Here is a 20227-nt window from a genome sequence, read left to right as displayed (position 1 = left end):
GCAACAGATTCCAAATGCAAATAGCACACTTGTAATTGAGATAATGAGGGAATAACACACACCTGGCCATGGAACAGCTGAGAAGCCAATTGTCCTATTACTTTTGGTCCCTTAACAAGTGGGAGGCACATATGCAAACTGTTGCAATTTCTACACTGTTCACCTGATTTGAATGTAAATACCCTCAAATTAAAGCAGAATTGTGTCGATGTCCCAATATTTATGGACCTGACTGTAAATACCCCATGTTCATGTAACTTCAATAAAGCCTTGATTTTATAGTATGTTACATTGAACGCTGGATTTTCTCTTTGATTTGCTACAGATTTCTGTTATAAAAGAAATACTGAAAGCTGGGAATTATCCCATGGTATAGGCACACATTGGGATACATTGTACGGTCCTATTGGAAGAGATCTATACTGGATAGTATGTTTTTTTACTGCCCCAATTCAAAGGAAAGGGAAGTTCAGTGAAAAAAAAAAAGTATGCTGGTGCATACCGGTCCAGCACATGCCAAAAGAACACACTTTTGTCAAACAATGGGTGCGTAAGAGCATATGGACACAAGAGTATTCATAGTGGAATATTTTCATTTGTTCTGTTGGGGTCAAGGGAGTTAAAATCTCTTTAGAGCCTTCTCATTCTGAAGATCAGTTGTGGTTCAAAACCACCTGCTTTACCAATTAAGTATTCTGTATGACCTATCTGGGGATCACTTCAACTAGACTTCCTTATTAATTAGGTTGATTGATGGATAACATTGCCATTTTCAAAACCATTGAAATCTATGGTTGTATTCACACGGCCATTTCTTACCTTGAGTACCAACCTATTTTGTCCGTTTTCACACAGACCAACAGCCCTATACAATTCAAGGGGGGGAGGGGGGGGGGGTATTTTTTCTGGTTTGCAGAAAACTGTGAAACAATGGCTACTAAAAATGTCATACCCATTTTTTTCATGTACCCTTAGCCATACTCTAGCAGTGGTGTAGATATGAGGACAGTCACTCTACCAACCACTGTAAGCCTATTATTGTCTTTTTCTTTTCAGGCTTGATGACTTAATGCCTGCACACACTTTATATTTCTTTATATATGCAAGCCTGTTGCTCTAATGCAGGCTTTATTTATAAAAATGTTTTTATTCATGATAGCTGTACATTTAAGAGTGCTACCTTCACTTAATTCAATTATAGTAGCTGTAAAATATTGAACCGTTTAGGTTCAACACACCCTCTAATTAATACACACTGTAGTACTGGATATTTTATAAGCTGAAAGCAAGCTAACCTCAAGGGGATATTAGTTTTCTGTATATAATAACAGGAAAACTGTATCCTGACATTAAGGTCTGAATGAGCATCGTGGAACAAAAAGGCCATAAATTAACATCAATTATGTATTAAAGTTCCAATTAACCTGGCTGACACTGATATACTTTAACAAGGTACAATTAGATAAAAGAAGCAACTCTCTAATTACTTGGGACAGGACCTTTTGACCTGTTCTGTACTTTTATCCCAGCACCGACGTTATGAGGAAGGAAGTGAGAGAAGGAAGGAAAGGTGAGTATGATAGGAGTACGGAGCAGTACGCAGTCCCCTGGAAAGTCCTTTTACCTTCGTAGCATTGTCACTGCATTTATTTTTTATGTGTGTCACTGTATTTTACACATGTACCTGGCCAGTGAGAGTTATGTCTGACTCTTTAAAGGAAGATTTGCATACTTAGATATATTCAGATGTTTAATTTCAGTTAAAGACCATAAATGATTAAATAGTTTACGATACTGTATTAAACAAATTGTCAAATTGCAGCATATTTATTACTGTAAATGATTAGCCATATATATTTTGGGCCATGATCTTGAAGATCCAGTGGAAGAAAAATACCCTATAACAGCGTACTGACAAGGCCTGTCTTACATCTATATAATATGAAATATGGGAGTGAATCTGATAAAATATTAGAAAACCTTTCATTTGGTAATAAGCTGAAAGTGTACTCAAACTTTAGCAAATGCGCGCGAAATACAGGCGTGGGTCACTATAGCTACATTTTTCAAGCTCCTAGAAGTTTCCTGAAAGGGGAGAAAATGGTTGACACGGCAGAACATTACATAAGCTTTATATGCAGATAGAGTGCTTAATATATTCGCGATTCCGAAATCGTCACTAATGATGCAAATATTTTGCCGCAATAATTGTCCACAACTCTCTGGACTTGACCCTTGAGACACTTTTTTTTATTGAATCACATACTACCAATTGTTTTACACATTAGGTGTTTATAAGGGACACATCATCAGACTAGGGTTCCTTGGGCTTACCAAAGGAAATGATTCAGCCTCCATCCATATAGAACATGTGCACTTTTAATTTCATTGTAATATTTGTTGTTATAATTGCTCACTCATATCAATAAGGTCAAATTGGCCATTTGTGATTCAACCCATAAGAAAGCTACCCTAGTGCAATGTACTGTATACTAACATGGTTCTCCTGGAACGCCAAGGCTTTTTGAGCCCTAATGAGGCTCTCAGAACACATGAACAACATTACCTGTTACTTTTACAGTAGAGAGGACAAACTGAATTCCATCTGCTTAACAATGTTTTGCAAAGCAGTAAGCTTCACTGAGCCCAATTATAGGACTGGACAAAAATAGATCCAAATGAGGTTTGCCTTCTACTGGATCACTGGGTCCCATTTAATTTTATTAGAGCCTGGGCATTAATCACTTTAGCAAAGTTAAATGTTCTTCTTTCTACTTCCATCCTAATAAAAGAAAATGTAGTTTCTTTTTAATGAATATCTTTTTCAGTAATAAATGAGAGATTATTTGAAGCAAAGTAATAAAATAACTCTATACTTGATTATAAAAGTGAAACACATAGTTGTGGACAGATCACTAAATGCTGAAATTATCTTGTGTAAGGCAAAGGTTTAAAGAGTCAACTGGTATATACATGCTATTATACAATAATGTACTAATTGCATATTAACTAATTGCCGAGAATTAAACTGCATCTAAATGTCTATGCTTGGGCATGTCTATTGCCTGTTTTACTACTCTAGCAAATGATAAAACTATAAGTGGCCTGCGCAAAGACGGAGCTTCGTGGAGCTTGATGACTATTATACTAATTAATCCGGTTTTTAATAGTATCTGTAGATACGTTATGATGTTACTCACAGGCATTCTAACAGACAGTGTGTTGGCAGTGGGTCCCCTTACTTACTGGACCTCTAGGCTGCTGCACATATGGTATGTGTGTTTTTGCTTTGCATATCTTTGTGCAACTTAGTTCTAAGGTAAAGTAAAAAGTAGTTATAAAAATGTAATAAAAGTGAAGTTGCTGAAGTGTCAATGTTAGCCAAGACTTGATAATATTTGTTCAAGGCTACCTCCCACATGGTACAGAAATCCTTGTTCTGACTGCATAGAACAGGTCACAGTGAGATTTTCCAACCAGTGGAATGTACATGACCTTGTAATAGTGTGCCAGCAATGATGAATGCAATTCAAGTATTCTTTGTGCCTTTAAAGAAGTCTTTAGCAACCAGTAAGAACTATAGCTGAATCTTATAACATCTGCAGCAGTGAACCTTGTCTATTCTGTGTACAAATGTAAATACTTGTCTGCTGCTCCCTGAGCTATGTCTTCCAGAACAACAGAATCATGTTTTTCATAATGTGTGTTGAACTGCAATGAAGGGTTAAACATTGCCTTTCAGGATGAATGTCCATTGTGCTATAGGTTCTAAAAAACCCACATAAGTGTAATTGTAATTGAATGTGAGAGATAAAACAGGTTTCATATCTAGCTTTATGTGATAATGCTTTATATTTTCATAGGTCATCTTTTATTAGCAATCATAATGTAATGTACAGTAATGTACAATATGTTAGTATTATTCCCTTTTTTTTATCTGTGTATTGCTGCAGTTGCTCCTTTATTGAAATCTACTTGTCTAGATGGTTCGTATACATTTATGACAACTAGTGTGTGCTAAAGGGGGATTTTAACTTTAGATATGATTTTTTAAATCTGGTTTTAAGCAAAAAGATTTCCATATAAAAGGTGGACACATCGACCTACATTTATCAATATGTTTACTATAGTTTTTGGTATAACATTTTCTTTAAATTTGCATTGAAATATGTGCCAAATTTGAAGCATTTTTATGACTTTTTTTTATTATACTTGTCAAATTTCCTGACCACTATTCAGAAATGTGGCAATTAGAGATGAGCAAATCTCAAGTTATGAAATTCTCTCACAATTCGTTTACTGGTAAAAGGTGAAAGGACTCCATTGCATAACGGAAACGGAACGGATCCGTTTTGCAGCCCATAGACTTCTAATATGACGGAATGAATAATGGAATGTCTCTAAAGGCATTCTGCTATGCATTCCGTCATAGAATTGCGTTATGGTCCATGGTAACGGAATCCATAAAGCATGCCATGAAGGTAGGTATGATGATCTGAGGGTTGCAGGATTGGATTTAATCCACGGCAATATTAGGGGCACATCAAGTCTCTTAGAGACTGCTCCGATCTGAATCAAGGTGGATATTCAATTTGGGTTCACAGGTTCCACGGGGCCTCAATGAGGAACTTACCTTTACTGGGTTCTACACATAGATTCCTACTCTGAGACTAACCTAAGGGAAAGTAACAGATTAGGTCTAGGAATCACTAATCACAAATTTTATATATACACTTTGTTTATGTTTGTTTTTGTTTTTTTAGGTTTAAAAGCCTGGTGACACATGGCTCGAGGACCTATATGTCTGATTGGACTTTTTCACGTTTTGCACTTTTTTGCACAGGATGGCACTTAGCACTCTATACATTTTTTATTTTCACATATATACCGTATACAAAACTTTATGGTTTGCTATACCTTCCTTTGTACATTTGATGTTTCACGAATATACATCGATATATATTATGATGATGAAATCTTTGTCTCCTTTATACATTGTATATTATTTATATGACCTCCATATATGTATTGACTTGCTTTCCTTTCATCCTGCACTTGCTCTCTGGCCCTCTTCTCTCCCTGGTGCATGGTCCGTCATCCCTTTGGTTCGTTGCATCTTTTTGCAAAAAATTCCTTTATAGTCATGCTTGGTGCTGGATTTAATATTTGTACTTTTCATTAATCCAAAAATTACAAGTTGACTAAAAATTATTAATAATGATAAACAGACTAATAACTAGGCAATAAGACAAGCATAGGAACAGTGTATTAGAAAAGAATGAGAAATAGACACACAATAAAAAGCCTTAAAAGTTATAACTTATAATTTACTTATGTTTTTTTCTATTTTATAAAGAGCTATGTATTTGTCCTTTTTAGATTATGAATTTTATTTCTGTTGTTATTATCTGAGTATTGAATCATGGTTTGGCACTATCTCTATAGCACTGCATCATTGTGAGTCTATGAATTATATTATTCACATATTTTGTTAATATAGCGGAACTATGGGCTTTTGATTTGTGTTGTCTCTATATTATGTCTTTATACCGGAACTAATATTGTTTTGCTGGGTATCGGCGATCCACTCAGGGATGTACTTGTGCGAACTGGCGCTCTGCGGCGTTGATGTGCCGTGATGTGCTTCCACCCTTTGGAGCGCATTGCGGCGTCGACTTCCGCCCAGGCGCCATCTTGCACATGCACGTTTGTTTTTCCAAAATGCCGGCTCCCACCGGCGCCATCATTCGCGTTTGGACCATGCACCGGGGAGAATCCAGGTATTACCCACGCACACCCTCCCTACCCCCTCCCCTTTTCTATTGCTTCATATATTTGACCACAGCTGTAATTGATAAATGACTGATTTAATAGGATATATAATGTTGATATGCAAATGCATATTCACATGGACCTCTGAAGAAGCTAGTACATGTTCTAGCGATACGCGTGAGGGTTTTTCCCCCTCGTGGGTTTTCATTTCCCGTGTGCCACCACTGTCTTTCTGATAAGTATACTATTAGATGTATTTTTTCTGCATTTGCATGTTATATCTTTTTTATTATTCTTTATATTTATTGCTTGGTGGTGTCACTGGATGCATTATGCATATGATCTTAGTGGGGGTTGTTCCATGAATTGATGTTTTTAATTAGTGTGTCTCAATAAACTAATATTTTTATCTTTGGAGGTACGGTCTAGCTGTGGTATTTCTTTATTTGGTTGTGTTCATGTTCGTTTTTGATACCAAGGCAGGCACTCTTTTATTATACTCATAGGTGTGCCCCCTGTTGTTTGTTCAAATTGGAATCCATAATGCAATTTACCTTTTACCGGTAAACGAAGTGTGAACGAATTTCAAAATATGAAATTCGCTCATCTCTAGTGGCAATGATGTTGGAAAAGGCTGAAAAGTTTGAAATTTAGTTGCAAAACTGCACTGGCGAAGAACATTATTAAATCCCCCTCCCAAAGTTCTAGGACATTTTTTTAGTAGTAATATTTTATTTTATCCTTTTTTTTTTTTTGCCAACCCCAATTTTTCAATTTCTTCATCATGATAGTATGATAATGCAGCAGAATCGAAAGTGGCTCATAGGTAGAGATGAACAAAATTCCTTTCAGGTCATATTTGGTCAAATTGTCTGCCCAGTGCAGTTTGGGTCAGAATAAATTCTTCTACAGGAATGAAAGTGCTTTGAGTGCCTAGAAAATGCTCTTAAATGGAATCACACAAAATTCTGATTCTAGCAAATACAATTTTTTAAGTCTAATTTCAGAATCAATTTGCTCTACTCATAGGAGATGATGGCTGCTGGTTTGAGTGTGCATCTCATTTATGAAGCATACACTATTTAACAAGGCATATGCTTGTAAATGTATTTTGTGACATTTTCATGACATTTTAGGCTTTTATGAGAACATTCCAAAAATGTGTACACCTAGTTTGCATACATCCATGCAACAAGTGGCCATTATATCACTTTAACAGTAGGTCTTCTAAGTGACCTATGGTCAGTTACTTTAAGGTGATGTTAGGTAGATAAAAAGCTAAAGTCTTTTCCTTTCAGTGGTGGTGACATGCATAGACCATAATCAGGTCAGTCAGGTTTCCATCATGGCATCCATCATTCATACTTACCAATATTTTAGTTGGTACATTTTGGGCATCTAAATTCCCTAATCTGTCAGGAACTCCTACTTATGGGTGGGGTTTACATGAGCCCTGCCCATTTTGGGACCTGAGAAAGCCCAAATTTTCCAGGACTGAAAATCAGGGAGAGTCCCTATAAATTCAGGATAGTCGGCAACTATGCATCATTTTACTTACATTAGTTCATGCAGGCCTATTTTGTCCAGCATTTCTGATTAACTCTATGACAGAGGCTTCTATCAGAATTTCCACCACAGATGTGTACCCAGCCATGCCACCATCTTTGCCGATATTGATTTCATTTACATTTTCATATTTTTTATGTATTTATCATGAAGTGCCTGTCAGGTTGCACAAAAATACTATTGATTTATGTCACAGTTATTTGTTTGCTGGGAGAACTTGCAATCCATTTAGGCTGTCATTACACCCTCAACAAGGGTTATCAAAATCCAGAATGGCAAATTTGCATAACCCAATGCTACATAAAGACAGATTTTTGGTCCAGGGATTTTTGTAAAGTCTTGACACAACTTCTATGGAAACTCTAGATAGAATTTCATAAGTAGTAAGGACATAATATAACAGGGACAGGACTGGAGGCACTACCCTAAAGCCAGTGTTCCATTATGACCCATTACAACCCGAAGTGCATTGCCTTAAAAACATTACTTTTTCCAATCAAATAATTGTATTTATGTGGTAAATGAGAATCTGAAGTGTTCATATACAAGGTGCTAATGTCAATCAGTGCTATTTATGCTCTTTGGTAAATTGTAACAATCTATGAAAATGGTTTTTATTTTGGATGAATCCTAAATCCACTCAGAGAGTTTAAAATGATTGCAAATAAAGTATATCTGATGGTCCTGTAATTGTACAGGAGACTGTCATTTCATCATGGTTTGATTCAATTATTATTGTGTATAAGTTGTTGACAAAGATTTTGGGTTCATCTGCTTCTCTGAAAGAATTCAAGCTGTGTCAGATGTGTCTCATTTGGAAATACGAGGCTAACACCATGGAAACTAGACAGTATATTCCACCGAGACTAAAAATAACAGCTTTCAATCAGCCCAATCTCTTTCATACCTTTATAAAACTGTTCTTTAACTTCCTCGTCTATGGAACTTTTTTTTCTCGTTGGCTGGATCACCTTATCCCAGTAGTAAAGCTTTTATCACCAACTATTAGCACTTCAAGGGAAGTAGACTGAATGCTGAGGAGGCACTTTCCTTGTCACATTGCTATATGTGGATAGGAACATTCTCCAAATGAGTTACCGGTAGATGGTTGTGCAATACTTTAAAATACAAGTAGAACTGGAACAGAATGTTCATTAAGGCATGGTAGCTACCATTAGAATGATCTTACTAGAATAATGAGAATATTTACAGAATTATTATTTTCTTCATTTTACATTCTTTGATAGTAGAAAAATGAAAATAGAGATAGAATATTTATCTTGCATGGTAGAAACAAAACTGGCCCTCATAAGTCATCTTTCTTTGAATAATTCTAATTTTCCTTAAAACATACAGTGGTGCTTAAAAGTTTGTGACCCTTTCAAAATTTTCTATATCTCTTATATATATATAAAAATTAGTTTCTGTCTGTTTTTCTATCTGTCTGTATGTTCTTTATGCACGACCAAACGACTGGACCGATCTTCACCAAATTTGGCACACAGGTACACCAGGTGTCCGGAAAGGTTTTGGACCGGGTCTCAGCTCTCTAGGATGTACTGTTCCTGATATATTCCCCAAGAATTTCCCACATTAGCCAATACAAGCCTGCAAGTCTTTCTCTTCAAATCCCAACTGCCCTAAACACAGTTTTACTCCAGGTTTCCATAACAACCCAGCCATTTTTCTTCATTGCTTAAAGGGGCGGGCACTGTGGAGGTCACTGTTTTTGAAGGGGCAGGCACAATGGAGGTCACTGGAATTAAAATTAAAGGGACGGGCACTGTGGGGGTCACTGTTATTAAATGGGCGGGCACTGTGGAGGTCACTGTTATTAAAGGGGCGGGCGCTATGAAGGTCCTGTTAAAGGGGCGGGCACTGTGAAAGTCACTGTTAAAGGGGCGGTCACTGTGAAAGTCACTGTTAATCCCTTAAGGACTCAGCCTTATTTCACCTTAAAGGGCTTCTGTCACCCCACTAAACTGTTTTTTTTTTTGTTTACTTATAATCCCTATACTGCGATTTATGCCTACATAATCTAATTAATCATTTTGGTTCAGTAGATTGTGCAAATTACCTTGCTACCAGCAAGTAGGGCGGCTACTTGCTGGTAGCAGCCGCATCCTCCGATCCTAATGACGGCCCCCTCCGCATGTTGATTGACAGGGCCAGGGAACGGGATCGTTCTCTGCTGGCCCTGTTTGCACTCAAAATCTCGCGCCTGCGCCGTACCTGTCTTCAATCGGCGCAGGCGCACTGAGAGGTGGACACTCGCTCGGCCGCTCCATCCTCAATGCGCCTGCGCCAGGTGTAGATGTGACGTCATCGCCGCAGGCGCATTGAGGATGGAGCTGCTGAGCGAGCGGCCTGCCTCTCAGTGCGCCTGCGCCGACTGAATACCGTTACGGTGCAGGAGCGAGATCTTGATAGCAGACAGGGCCAGCAGAGGACGATCCCCGTTCACTGGACCTGTCAATCAACATGCGGAGGGGGCATCTTTAGGATCGGAGGATGCGGCTGCTACCAGCAAGTAGCCGCCCTACTTGCTGGTAGCAAGGTAATTTGCATATTTTAAAAGCACGTTTTTATCACAATCTACTGAACCAAAATAATTAACTAGATTATATATGCATAAATCGCAGTATAGGGATTATAAGTAAACAAAAAAAAAAAAACAGTTTAGTGGGGTGACAGAACTCCTTTAAGGACTTGGCCATTTTTTGCTAATCTGACCAGTGTCACTTTAAGTTTTGATAACTTTAAAATGCTTTGACTTATCCAGGTCATTCTGAGATTGTTTTCTCATCACATATTGTACTTCATGACACTGTTAAAATGAAGTAAAAAAATAACATTTTTATTTATTAAAAAATACCAAATGTACAAAAAAATTTTTTTCAATTGCACATTTCCAAGTTTCAATTTTTCTACTTCTATAATACATAGTAATACCTCCAAAAATAGTTATTACTTTACATTCCCCATATGTCTACTTCATGTTTGGATCATTTTGGGAATGATATTTTATTTTTTGGGGATGTTACAAGGCTTAGAAGTTTAGAAGCAAATCTTGAAATTTTTAGGGACCAGTTCAGGTCTGAAGTCACTTTGCAAGGCTTACATAATAGAAACCACTTAAAATGACCCCATTCTATAAACTACACCCCTCAAGGTATTCAAAACTGAATTTACAAACTTTGTTAACCCTTTAGGTGTTCCACAAGAATTAATGGAAAATAGAGATACAATTTCAAAATTTCACTTATTTGGCAGATTTTCCATTTTAATAATTTTTTTCCAGTTAAAAAGCAAGGGTTAACAGCCAAACCAAACTCAATATTTATGGCCCTGGTTCTGTAGTTTGCAGAAACACCCCATATGTGGTCGTAAACTACTGTACGGGCACACGGCAGGGCGCAGAAGGAAAGGAATGCCATACAGTTATTGGAAGGCAGGTTTTGCTGGACTGTTTTTTTTGACACCGTGTCCCATTTGAAGCCCCCCTGATGCACCCCTAGAGTAGAAACTCCATGAAAGTGACCCCATCTAAGAAACTACACCCCTCAAGGTATTCAAAACAGATTTTACAAACATCGTTAACCCTTTAGGTGTTCCACAAGAGTTATTGGCAAATGGAGATGAAATTTCAGAATTTCAATTTTTGGGAAAATTTTTCATTTTAATCCATTTTTTCCAGTAACAAAGCAAGGGTTAACAGCCAAACAAAACTCAATATTTATGGCCCTGATTCTGTAGTTTACAGAAACACCCCATATGGGGTCGTAAACTGCTGTATGGGCACACGGCAGGGCGCAGAAGGAAAGGAATGCCATACGGTTTTTGGAAGGCAGATTTTGCTGGACTGTTTTTTTTTGACATCCATGTCCCATTTGAAGCCCCCCTGATGCGCCCCTAGAGTAGAAACTCCCAAAAAGTGCCCTAATTTTAGAAATTACGGGATAGGGTGGCAGTATTGTTGGTACAGTTTATATATTTTATTTATTTACAACATTCATCTGACAGGTTAGATCATGTGATATTTTTATAGACCAGGTTGTCACGGATGCGGTGATATCTAATAAGTATACTTTTTTTTATTTATGTAAGTTTTACACAATGATTTCTTTTTTGAAACAAAAAAAAACATGTTTTAGTGTTTCCATAGTCTGAGAGACATAAATCTTTCAGTTTTTGAGCGATTACCTTGTGTAGGGTGTTTTTTGTGGGATGAGATGACGGTTTTATTGGCACTATTTTGGGGTGCGTGTGACTTTTGGATCGCTTGCTATTACACTATTTGTGACGTAAGGTGACAAAAAATGGCTTTTTGGACACCGTTTTTATTTTAATTTTTTACGGTATTCACATGAGGGGTTAGGTCATGTGATATTTCTATAGAGAAAGTTATTACGGATGCTTCGATACCTAATATGTATACTTTTTTTTATTTATGTAAGTTTTACACAATGATTTCATTTTTAAAGCAAAAAAAATCATGTTTTAGTGTTTCCATAGTCAGAGAGCCATAATTTTTTCAGTTTTTGTGCGATTACCTTGGGTAGGGTATGATTTCTTGCGGGATGAGATGACGATTTTATCGGCACTATTTTGGGGTGCGTGTGACTTTTTGATCGCTTGCTATTACACTTTTTGTGATGTAAGGTGACAAAAAATGGTTTATTTAGCACAGTTTTAATTTTAAATTTTTACGGTGTTTCTCTGAGGGGTTTGGTCATGTGATATTTTTATAGAGCCAGTCGATACGGACGCGGAGATACCTAATATGCATACTTTTTTTATTTATGTAAGTTTTACACAATAATATCATTTTTGAAACAAAAAAAAAATCATGTTTTAGTGTCTCCATATTCTGAGAGCCATAGTTTTTGGGGCGATTATCTTAGGCAGGGTCTCAATTTTTGCGGGATGAGATGACGGTTTGATTGACACTATTTTGGGGGGCATATGATTTTTTGATCGCTTGCTATTACACTATTTAAGATGTAAGGTGACAAAAAATGGTAGCACAGTTTTTATTTTTTACGTTGTTCATCTGAAGGGTTAGGTCATGTGATATTTTTATATAGACACGGCGATACCTAATATGTAAACTTTTTTTATTTATGTAAGTTTTACACAATAACAGCTTTTTTAAAACAAAAAAAATTATGTTTTAGTGTCTCCATATTCTGAGCCATATTTTTTTTTTTTTTTTTGGAGATTGTCATTTTTTGCGGGATGAGGTGATGGTTAGATTGGTACTATTTTGGTGGGCAAACGCCTTTTTGATCGCTTGCTGTTGTACTTTTTGAGATGTAAGGTGACAAAAAAAATGGTTTATCTAGCACAGTTTTAATTTTTTATTTTTTACTGTGTTTATCTGAGGGGTTAGGTCATGTGATATGTTTATAGAGCCGATACGGACGCGGCGATACCTAATATGTCTTCTTTTTTCCCCTATTTTTTACCAATTTTTTTAAAACTTTATTTGGGGAAAATTACAGTTTTTGGTTATTTTTACTTGAAACATTTAATTTTTGAGGGGGAAAACTTTATTTTTTCAACTTATTTTTTACTTTATTTTTTGTCCCACTTTGTGACTTCAACTTTTGGGAGTCTAGTCCCTTTTACGATTGCATTTGTGTTTTTGCAAACAGGGTTGTGCGGGCTGAACCCCCCACATTTTTTTTCTTTGTAGTATATATTGGAGGCGTGGTGATCTCCAAGCAGTCATGCACACCTGACCAGTTAGTCTGCCCTGGAGGCTGGTTTTAATGTCAGTATAAAACTGAGTCTGCTTATATAGCACCTACCAGTAGCCATTTGGCTCCAGGAGAAGTATATAGTGGGCTCAGCATGCATGTTGGTACTTGCATCCCTGGATCCGATGAAAGCTGTAATGGCACTGGACAGGGTTAAAAGCAGAGTGTGCTTGACGTGCATGCTGTACCTGCGCTCCCTGGACTTTGTGTGGCTGTCATGGCCCATAACAGGTAGGAACTAGTGTTAGGTACCACTCATGAAGATGACCTTGACGTGGTGATTGGCTTATTACGCTTTGGCCAAAATGTACACCAATGCCTTATTCAACATCCAGCATAAAGGCAGTGCAGAATGCTGGTTTGCAGAGTGCGATTGCATTTGTTTTTTTGCGTTTGTATCTGTATTGGAATGCATTGGCTGTATGAGTAATACTGTGTGTATTACTCATACAGCTTCTGGCCTGTGAGATCCAGGGGGCTGGATCTCACAGGCTCGTCACCGGAAGGCAGCGCAGATGCATAAGGTAGGCATCGTGCTGCCTTCCATGCCATCGGGTCCCCCCTACAGCCGCATGGGGACCCAATGGCACCGCTGCCCGCCGCCTGCCGGATAAGGTAAAACCGCTGCCCGCAGGTCTGAATTGACCTGCGGTTTGCGTCAATCGCTGATACGCGCGCGGGGGGGGGGGTCATGACCCCCCCCCGGCGTTGTGACAGGATGCCCGCTGAATGATTTCAGCGGACATCCTGTTCCGATTAACCCCCGCAGTGCCGCAATGTAATTTTAACGTTAGGACCTTAAGGACTCGGCAAACATGGCGTACGTCCTAACGTCCTAAGTCCTTAAGGGGTTAAAGGGGCGGTCATATAATATTTTTGCATAATTTGTTTGTTTTGGTTATCTTTATCGATTTTGGAGAATTCTGTTAAAATCTGATAGTTTTAGGTTAAATTTATGTTGCAATATAGACAATTCTGAAGGGTTCACAGAGTCTGTCTGACTCTTTATTGGTGGTGTCCAAACTCTTTATAGATAATTTCATAACCTTTTCTAGCCTGACCAGCGAGAATCAACAACTCTTCTTCTGAGGTCCTCAGAAGTCTCCTTTGTTTGTACCTTGATACCCTTCCACAAACATGTGTTGTGAAGATCAGACTTTGATAAACAATTTTTCTTTAAATAAAAGAGATAGCTACTCACACCTGATTGTCATCCCCTTGATTAAAAACACCAGATTTCTGTAGAAATATAGAAAATTATGAAGGGTTCACAAACTTTTAAGCATCATTGTACATTAATACAATGCTTAGCTTACAAATCCTTACAATTTTAATAGAACCTTAAGAAAAAGTGTTCATTTTCTATCTGTTTGAGTGTGAGGGCTTTAAAGAAGACCCCCATGTTGCAAATACACTACATTGTAGTTCATTTCAAAATTCTTAAAAAGAAAGGTCTTAAAGAAAGGTCTTAAAGAAAGCAGAACAACCAGGAACAGTTCTGAACCCAAACGATAGAAATGTTTGTCTTAATCTACACAGTGTTTCATTTTTTGAGCAGCAGTTTGTACCTGTACCTGTGTAGAGTTGATCTTTACCAGAAAACCTATTAGATTAATCCTCAATTGCTTTCTATTGTTAAAAAATAATTGCTGAGTCATACCATTAGTTAAAGTGCATATTATGATGTTTTGCATTGTACATATTTTCAGGCTTACTATATGTCAAATTTTAATATTTCAGGCAACCACATTTGCTATGGCCAGTGACAGCCATGACACAGCAATAAAAAAGTTAAATATTAGTACACTATTTCATTTTTAAGTAATTGTTGCAAATTTGTTATAAACCCAGGAATCAGCATAAAATTTTTGTCATTTTGTAAATCTCACTATTAATCAGAGTAGTCTTTAGCCTGGACACTGTTCAAAATTATTTAAACAGCATAAATATATAATTTTATATTATAATGTTTTATAACTTTGGGAATAAATAATTCATTTTAATATACAATTAGATCTTCTTGGATATATAACTATTTTGCTTGTGAGAAATATACTATTCTGTGCACTGTTAGTCTCTGGTTTCAGGGAGAATGTATGTGGTAAACTGAATGTATATTGTAATTTTGACAAGATAAAGAAATATCCAAATCTTCCAGATGCCAAAACACATTGAAAATGATGAGACCCATGCAATGTGAACAAGAAAAATCTGCATCTGAATGATACCTTTTGAGCGGCCTCAAAAGGGGAATCAATAAATCCACAATCTGAAAACAATGGACATATAACAATAAAAGACAAGACGGGAGAAAATACTGAGACATTAGAGAGGGGGTAAGAACAGAAAGAGAGCATGAGAGTAAATATGAGTAGCAAAGTAATATATAGACCCAATAGCATACATGCATATTAAAGAGTCATGTCAATAAGTAAGCAGGTAAGGGAGGAACTAACTCTCCGTAGGGAGAGAGCACCTTAATCAGTGTGAGGAGACTTATAGGCCATACATGCTCCTCTGGAATTCTGGGAGGGAAAGGATGCAAATGAGCTCTTAACAAGCTCTGCCTCTAATGCCACCAGATGTAAGGCAGCTATCCTATAAGTCAATGCTCAGCTCTAAAAATAAGCCTTGAGACATGACTTGGATATTAAATAAGCCAGCATCTCATCTGCAGACGGCTGTTTTGGGGTGATTGCACCTCATCAGTGCAGAGCATAGAGTACTGGCTTAACTGGGTGAGAGGCCTGTGTCCAGGTCAGGGGGGAACTAACTCTCCGTAGGGAGAGAGCACCTTAATCAGTATGAGGAGACATAGGCCATACATGCTCCTCTGGAATTCTGTGAGGGAAAGGATGCAAATGAGCTCTTAGCCCGGGAAATCTGCCACCAGCTTCTTATTTGATATAAGCCCGGTCCGCTAACGGGATTATATAGGGTGAGAAACCAACCAGCGGTAGCTTAAAAACTAAGGGAAATACGGACGTGCGGATTCGTGATCGAGATACAAGATAGCACAAGATTAAATTATATATTTAATCGCCTTAATCGCCTTACTAGATATAACACTATACACACAGAATATATATACAGCCGTGGACAAAATTGTTGGTACCCTTTGGTCAATGAAAGAAAAAGTCACAATGGTCACAGAAATAACTTTAATCTGACAAAAGTAATAATAAATTAAAATTCTATAAATGTTAACCAATGAAAGTCAGACATTGTTTTTCAACCATGCTTCAACAGAATTATGTAAAAAAATAAACTCATGAAACAGGCATGGACAAAAATGATGGTACCCCTAGAAAACACAGAACATAATGTGACCAAAGGGACATGTTAATTCAAGGTGTGTCCACTAATTAGCATCACAGGTGTCTACAACCTTGTAATCAGCCATTGGGCCTATATATATGGCTCCAGGTAATCACTGTGTTGTTTGGTGATATGGTGTGTACCACACTCGACATGGACCAGAGGAAGCAAAGGAAAGAGCTGTCTCAAGAGATCAGAAAGAAAATTATAGACAAGCATGTTAAAGGTAAAGGCTATAAGACCATCTCCAAGCAACTAGATGTTCCTGTGAGTACAGTTGCACATATTATTCATAAGTTTAAGATCCATGGGACTGTAGCCAACCTCCCTGGACGTGGCCGCAGGAGGAAAATTGATGACAAATCTAAGAGACGGATAATCCGAATGGTAACAAAAGAGCCTAGAAAGACTTCTAAAGAGATTCAAGGTGAACTTCATGCTCAAGGAACATCAGTGTCAGATCGCACCATCCGTCGTTGTTTGAGCCAAAGTGGACTACATGGGAGACGACCAAGGAGGACACCATTGTTGAAAACGAATCATAAAAAAGCAAGACTGGAATATGCCAAACTACATGTTGACAAGCCACAAAGCTTCTGGGAGAATGTCCTGTGGACAGATGAGACAAAAATCGAAGTTTTTGCCAAGGCACATCAGCTGTATGTTCACAGACGAAAAAATGAAGCATATCAAGAAAAGAACACTGTCCCTACTGTGAAACATGGAGGAGGCTCTGTTATGTTCTGGGGCTGCTTTGCTGCGTCTGGCACAGGGTGTCTTGAATCTGTGCAGGGTACAATGAAATCTCAAGACTATCAAGGAATTCTAGAGAGAAATGTACTAGCCAGTGTCAGAAAGCTTGGTCTCAGTCGCAGGTCATGGGTCTTGCAACAGGACAATGACCCAAAACACACCGCTAAAAACACCCAAGAATGGCTAAGAGGAAAAAATTGGACTATTCTAAAGTGGCCTTCTATGAGCCCTGACCTCAATCCTATTGAGCATCTTTGGAAGGAGCTGAAACATGCAGTCTGGAAAAGGCACCCTTCAAACCGGACACAACTGGAGCAGTTTGCTCATGAGGAGTGGGCCAAAATACCTGCTGAGAGGTGCAGATGTCTCATTGACAGTTACAGGAAGCGTTTGATTGCAGTGATTGCCTCAAAAGGTTGCGCAACAAAATATTAAGTTAGGGGTACCATCATTTTTGTCCATGCCTGTTTCATGAGTTTATTTTTTTACATAATTCTGTTGAAGCATGGTTGAAAAACAATGTCTGACTTTCATTGGTTAACATTTATAGAATTTTAATTTATTATTACTTTTGTCAGATTAAAGTTATTTCTGTGACCATTGTGACTTTTTCTTTCATTGACCAAAGGGTACCAACAATTTTGTCCACGTCTGTATAGGTCTGAGGTTACAGATACAGGTGATATAGGTACAACAGGGTTAAGCAGAGCAAAAGTCAGTTACCGGGCAGATGAAAGTTCCTTTGGGTTATAATGGTGGAATAGTCCTTGGCTGCATTAACGTGGGGGCAGTGATGTGAGCTGGTTCCCTGTCTCTTTAAACACATTGTCATGATGTGACCCCCTTCAGAAAAGACACCGTCCGTTGGCTTGCATGGGCTTATGACCTGTAGTCGGCCGCTCCCCTCCCCGCCTATGGGTAGGGTCCACTCCTCCTTCTCTGTTGCTGGCAGAAAATCACCCAGAAAACCCTTTAGGGCTCATAGCCCCAGACCAAAATGTCGCAGGAAGATGGTTCCGGGCCCAATTGATCCGCCTGGGTTTCAGCTACAACTAGAGTCATGGTACCGTTATTTGGTTTCTGTGGGGAGATATGTATATCTCCCCTCCTGGGCATCATGGATGTTTGACTTTGCCCCAGGATCGCAAAAAGATAACCGAATTATGCCTGGGATAGACGGACGATTCATAATTCTTTATGAAATGTAGGTGCCAACATGTCTGGGAGGTATCACTGATCCTGGGCAAGGGCTGATACCTCCTGATGGGGGTTTTCCTGCAGGATTAGCTTGCCTCCAACCTGGCTGGTTGAGGTGTGACTTTATCCACCTGGGGCCTCCTTGAAGCCTGGGGCTTCCTCCCTTGCTAGCTGACAGCAGATGGCTGGGGGGTGAGAACATATTTTGCATGTACACTTACTGTCTACATGCCAAAAGGTGAATCAAATGACAATCAGGGCTGCCAATAAATGATAATTTATATTCCTCACACACACATCAAGGTTTTAGCTGCTCTGTGCCAAATACGGTGTTACATGTCTGGGGAAAGGACACAGCCTAAGAAAGCCCCCCATTTCACCATGTATGCCAACTGGACAAATCTGTCCGAGGATGGGTGAGTATACATTGCCAAAATCAATCCTTTAGTAGATAGGTTCACTTTACTCAGTTTCTCAAAATAGGTAGGTATGGAAATAGTCTGCATCTTGAGTAGTGTACTGAATTTTTTTTTTCATTCAAAGACAAGAGACCTGGGCTATGACATGAAGATGAAAAGTAGAGCACAGTTATCAAAGGGAAGAATATCTAACGTTTTATATATTATACAATATCTGCAAAGCAGAATATGCCCTTCTCAGATCATTTTCGCAAAAAAATCCAATGTTGCAGTATCTAGCAGTAAGAGAATGGAGGAATGTAGAAGAATGTATAGAGGAAAGGGGATATAATTTGGAGCAAGTGTGCCATATATCACAGGTAAAGGACATAGGTCCCAATAAAAAGGATCTTTGTAAGGAGCATGTCGATCCCACTAGCAAAGACTTAGGATATATAGGTGCAATCCAAAGTTTCTCAATTTCTATCCAAATTGCTGAAAGGGATGACCAAGCCAGAATTCTCCAGAGATGGGTGACACAATAATATTTCTTATTATTAGTAGAAAAGACCGGCACTCGCTGTAGATAATTCTTTGTATTTATTCAGTCACATGTACAGGCAATAAGTGACGCGTTTCGATGCTACCGCACCTTCATCAGACTTATCATCATACAAAGAACATTTCATGTTTAAATAGAGCGCTCAAACACAGGGAAATGACATCACACAGAAAACCACACCCACCAATCAGTGTTAAAACAAAAACATCTGAACAGAAAGAAAACACCTTTCATAGTGACATTTCTCTGAATTCACTTTATATTATTCATTCCTTCTTTCTTCCTTCCTTATGTCCGCTGTAGAAAATATATAGAAAAGAAAATCTATTTTATTTTTATTTTTCAAAGGATATTTTTTTAAAATTTTTTTATATTTTTTTTACCAAGATTTTTTTTCACAATTGCAATGTTTATATAGATTATTATTATTTATTCTCCAAAATGCAAAATTATAAAGATTATTATCAAGAAAAAGTTATATTAAATTAATATTTTTAGTGATGTTTTTACCAGGTGATCTATCAAAGGAAGCTCTGTACATTGTACTCACGATTGAGTCCGCGGGGCTCAATCGTTTGTAATCGATGTATCCAATAAGCTTCCCTTTGAAGCAATAATTTGTTTCTATCCCCACTACGACGTGGAAGGGGTACACTTTCAATAATCTGGTAACGCAATTGTGCCACTGTATGCCTTGTGGAAGTCTCTCCCACGTACAATAGACCACAGGGGCACTTCAAGATATATATGACAAAACGACTATCACAAGTAAAAAAATTTTTTATAGGTATGCGTTCACCAGATTGTGGATGTGTGAAATGTGTACCCTTAATTACACTGGAACAGTGTACACAGTTTAAACAAGGGAAGGTTCCCATTTTAGGAGTAGCCAGTACTCT

This window comes from Bufo gargarizans, chromosome 4 (genome assembly GCF_014858855.1).
Source record: "Bufo gargarizans isolate SCDJY-AF-19 chromosome 4, ASM1485885v1, whole genome shotgun sequence".
Lineage (NCBI taxonomy): Eukaryota > Metazoa > Chordata > Amphibia > Anura > Bufonidae > Bufo > Bufo gargarizans.
Note: the sequence above shows the minus strand (reverse complement) of the source record.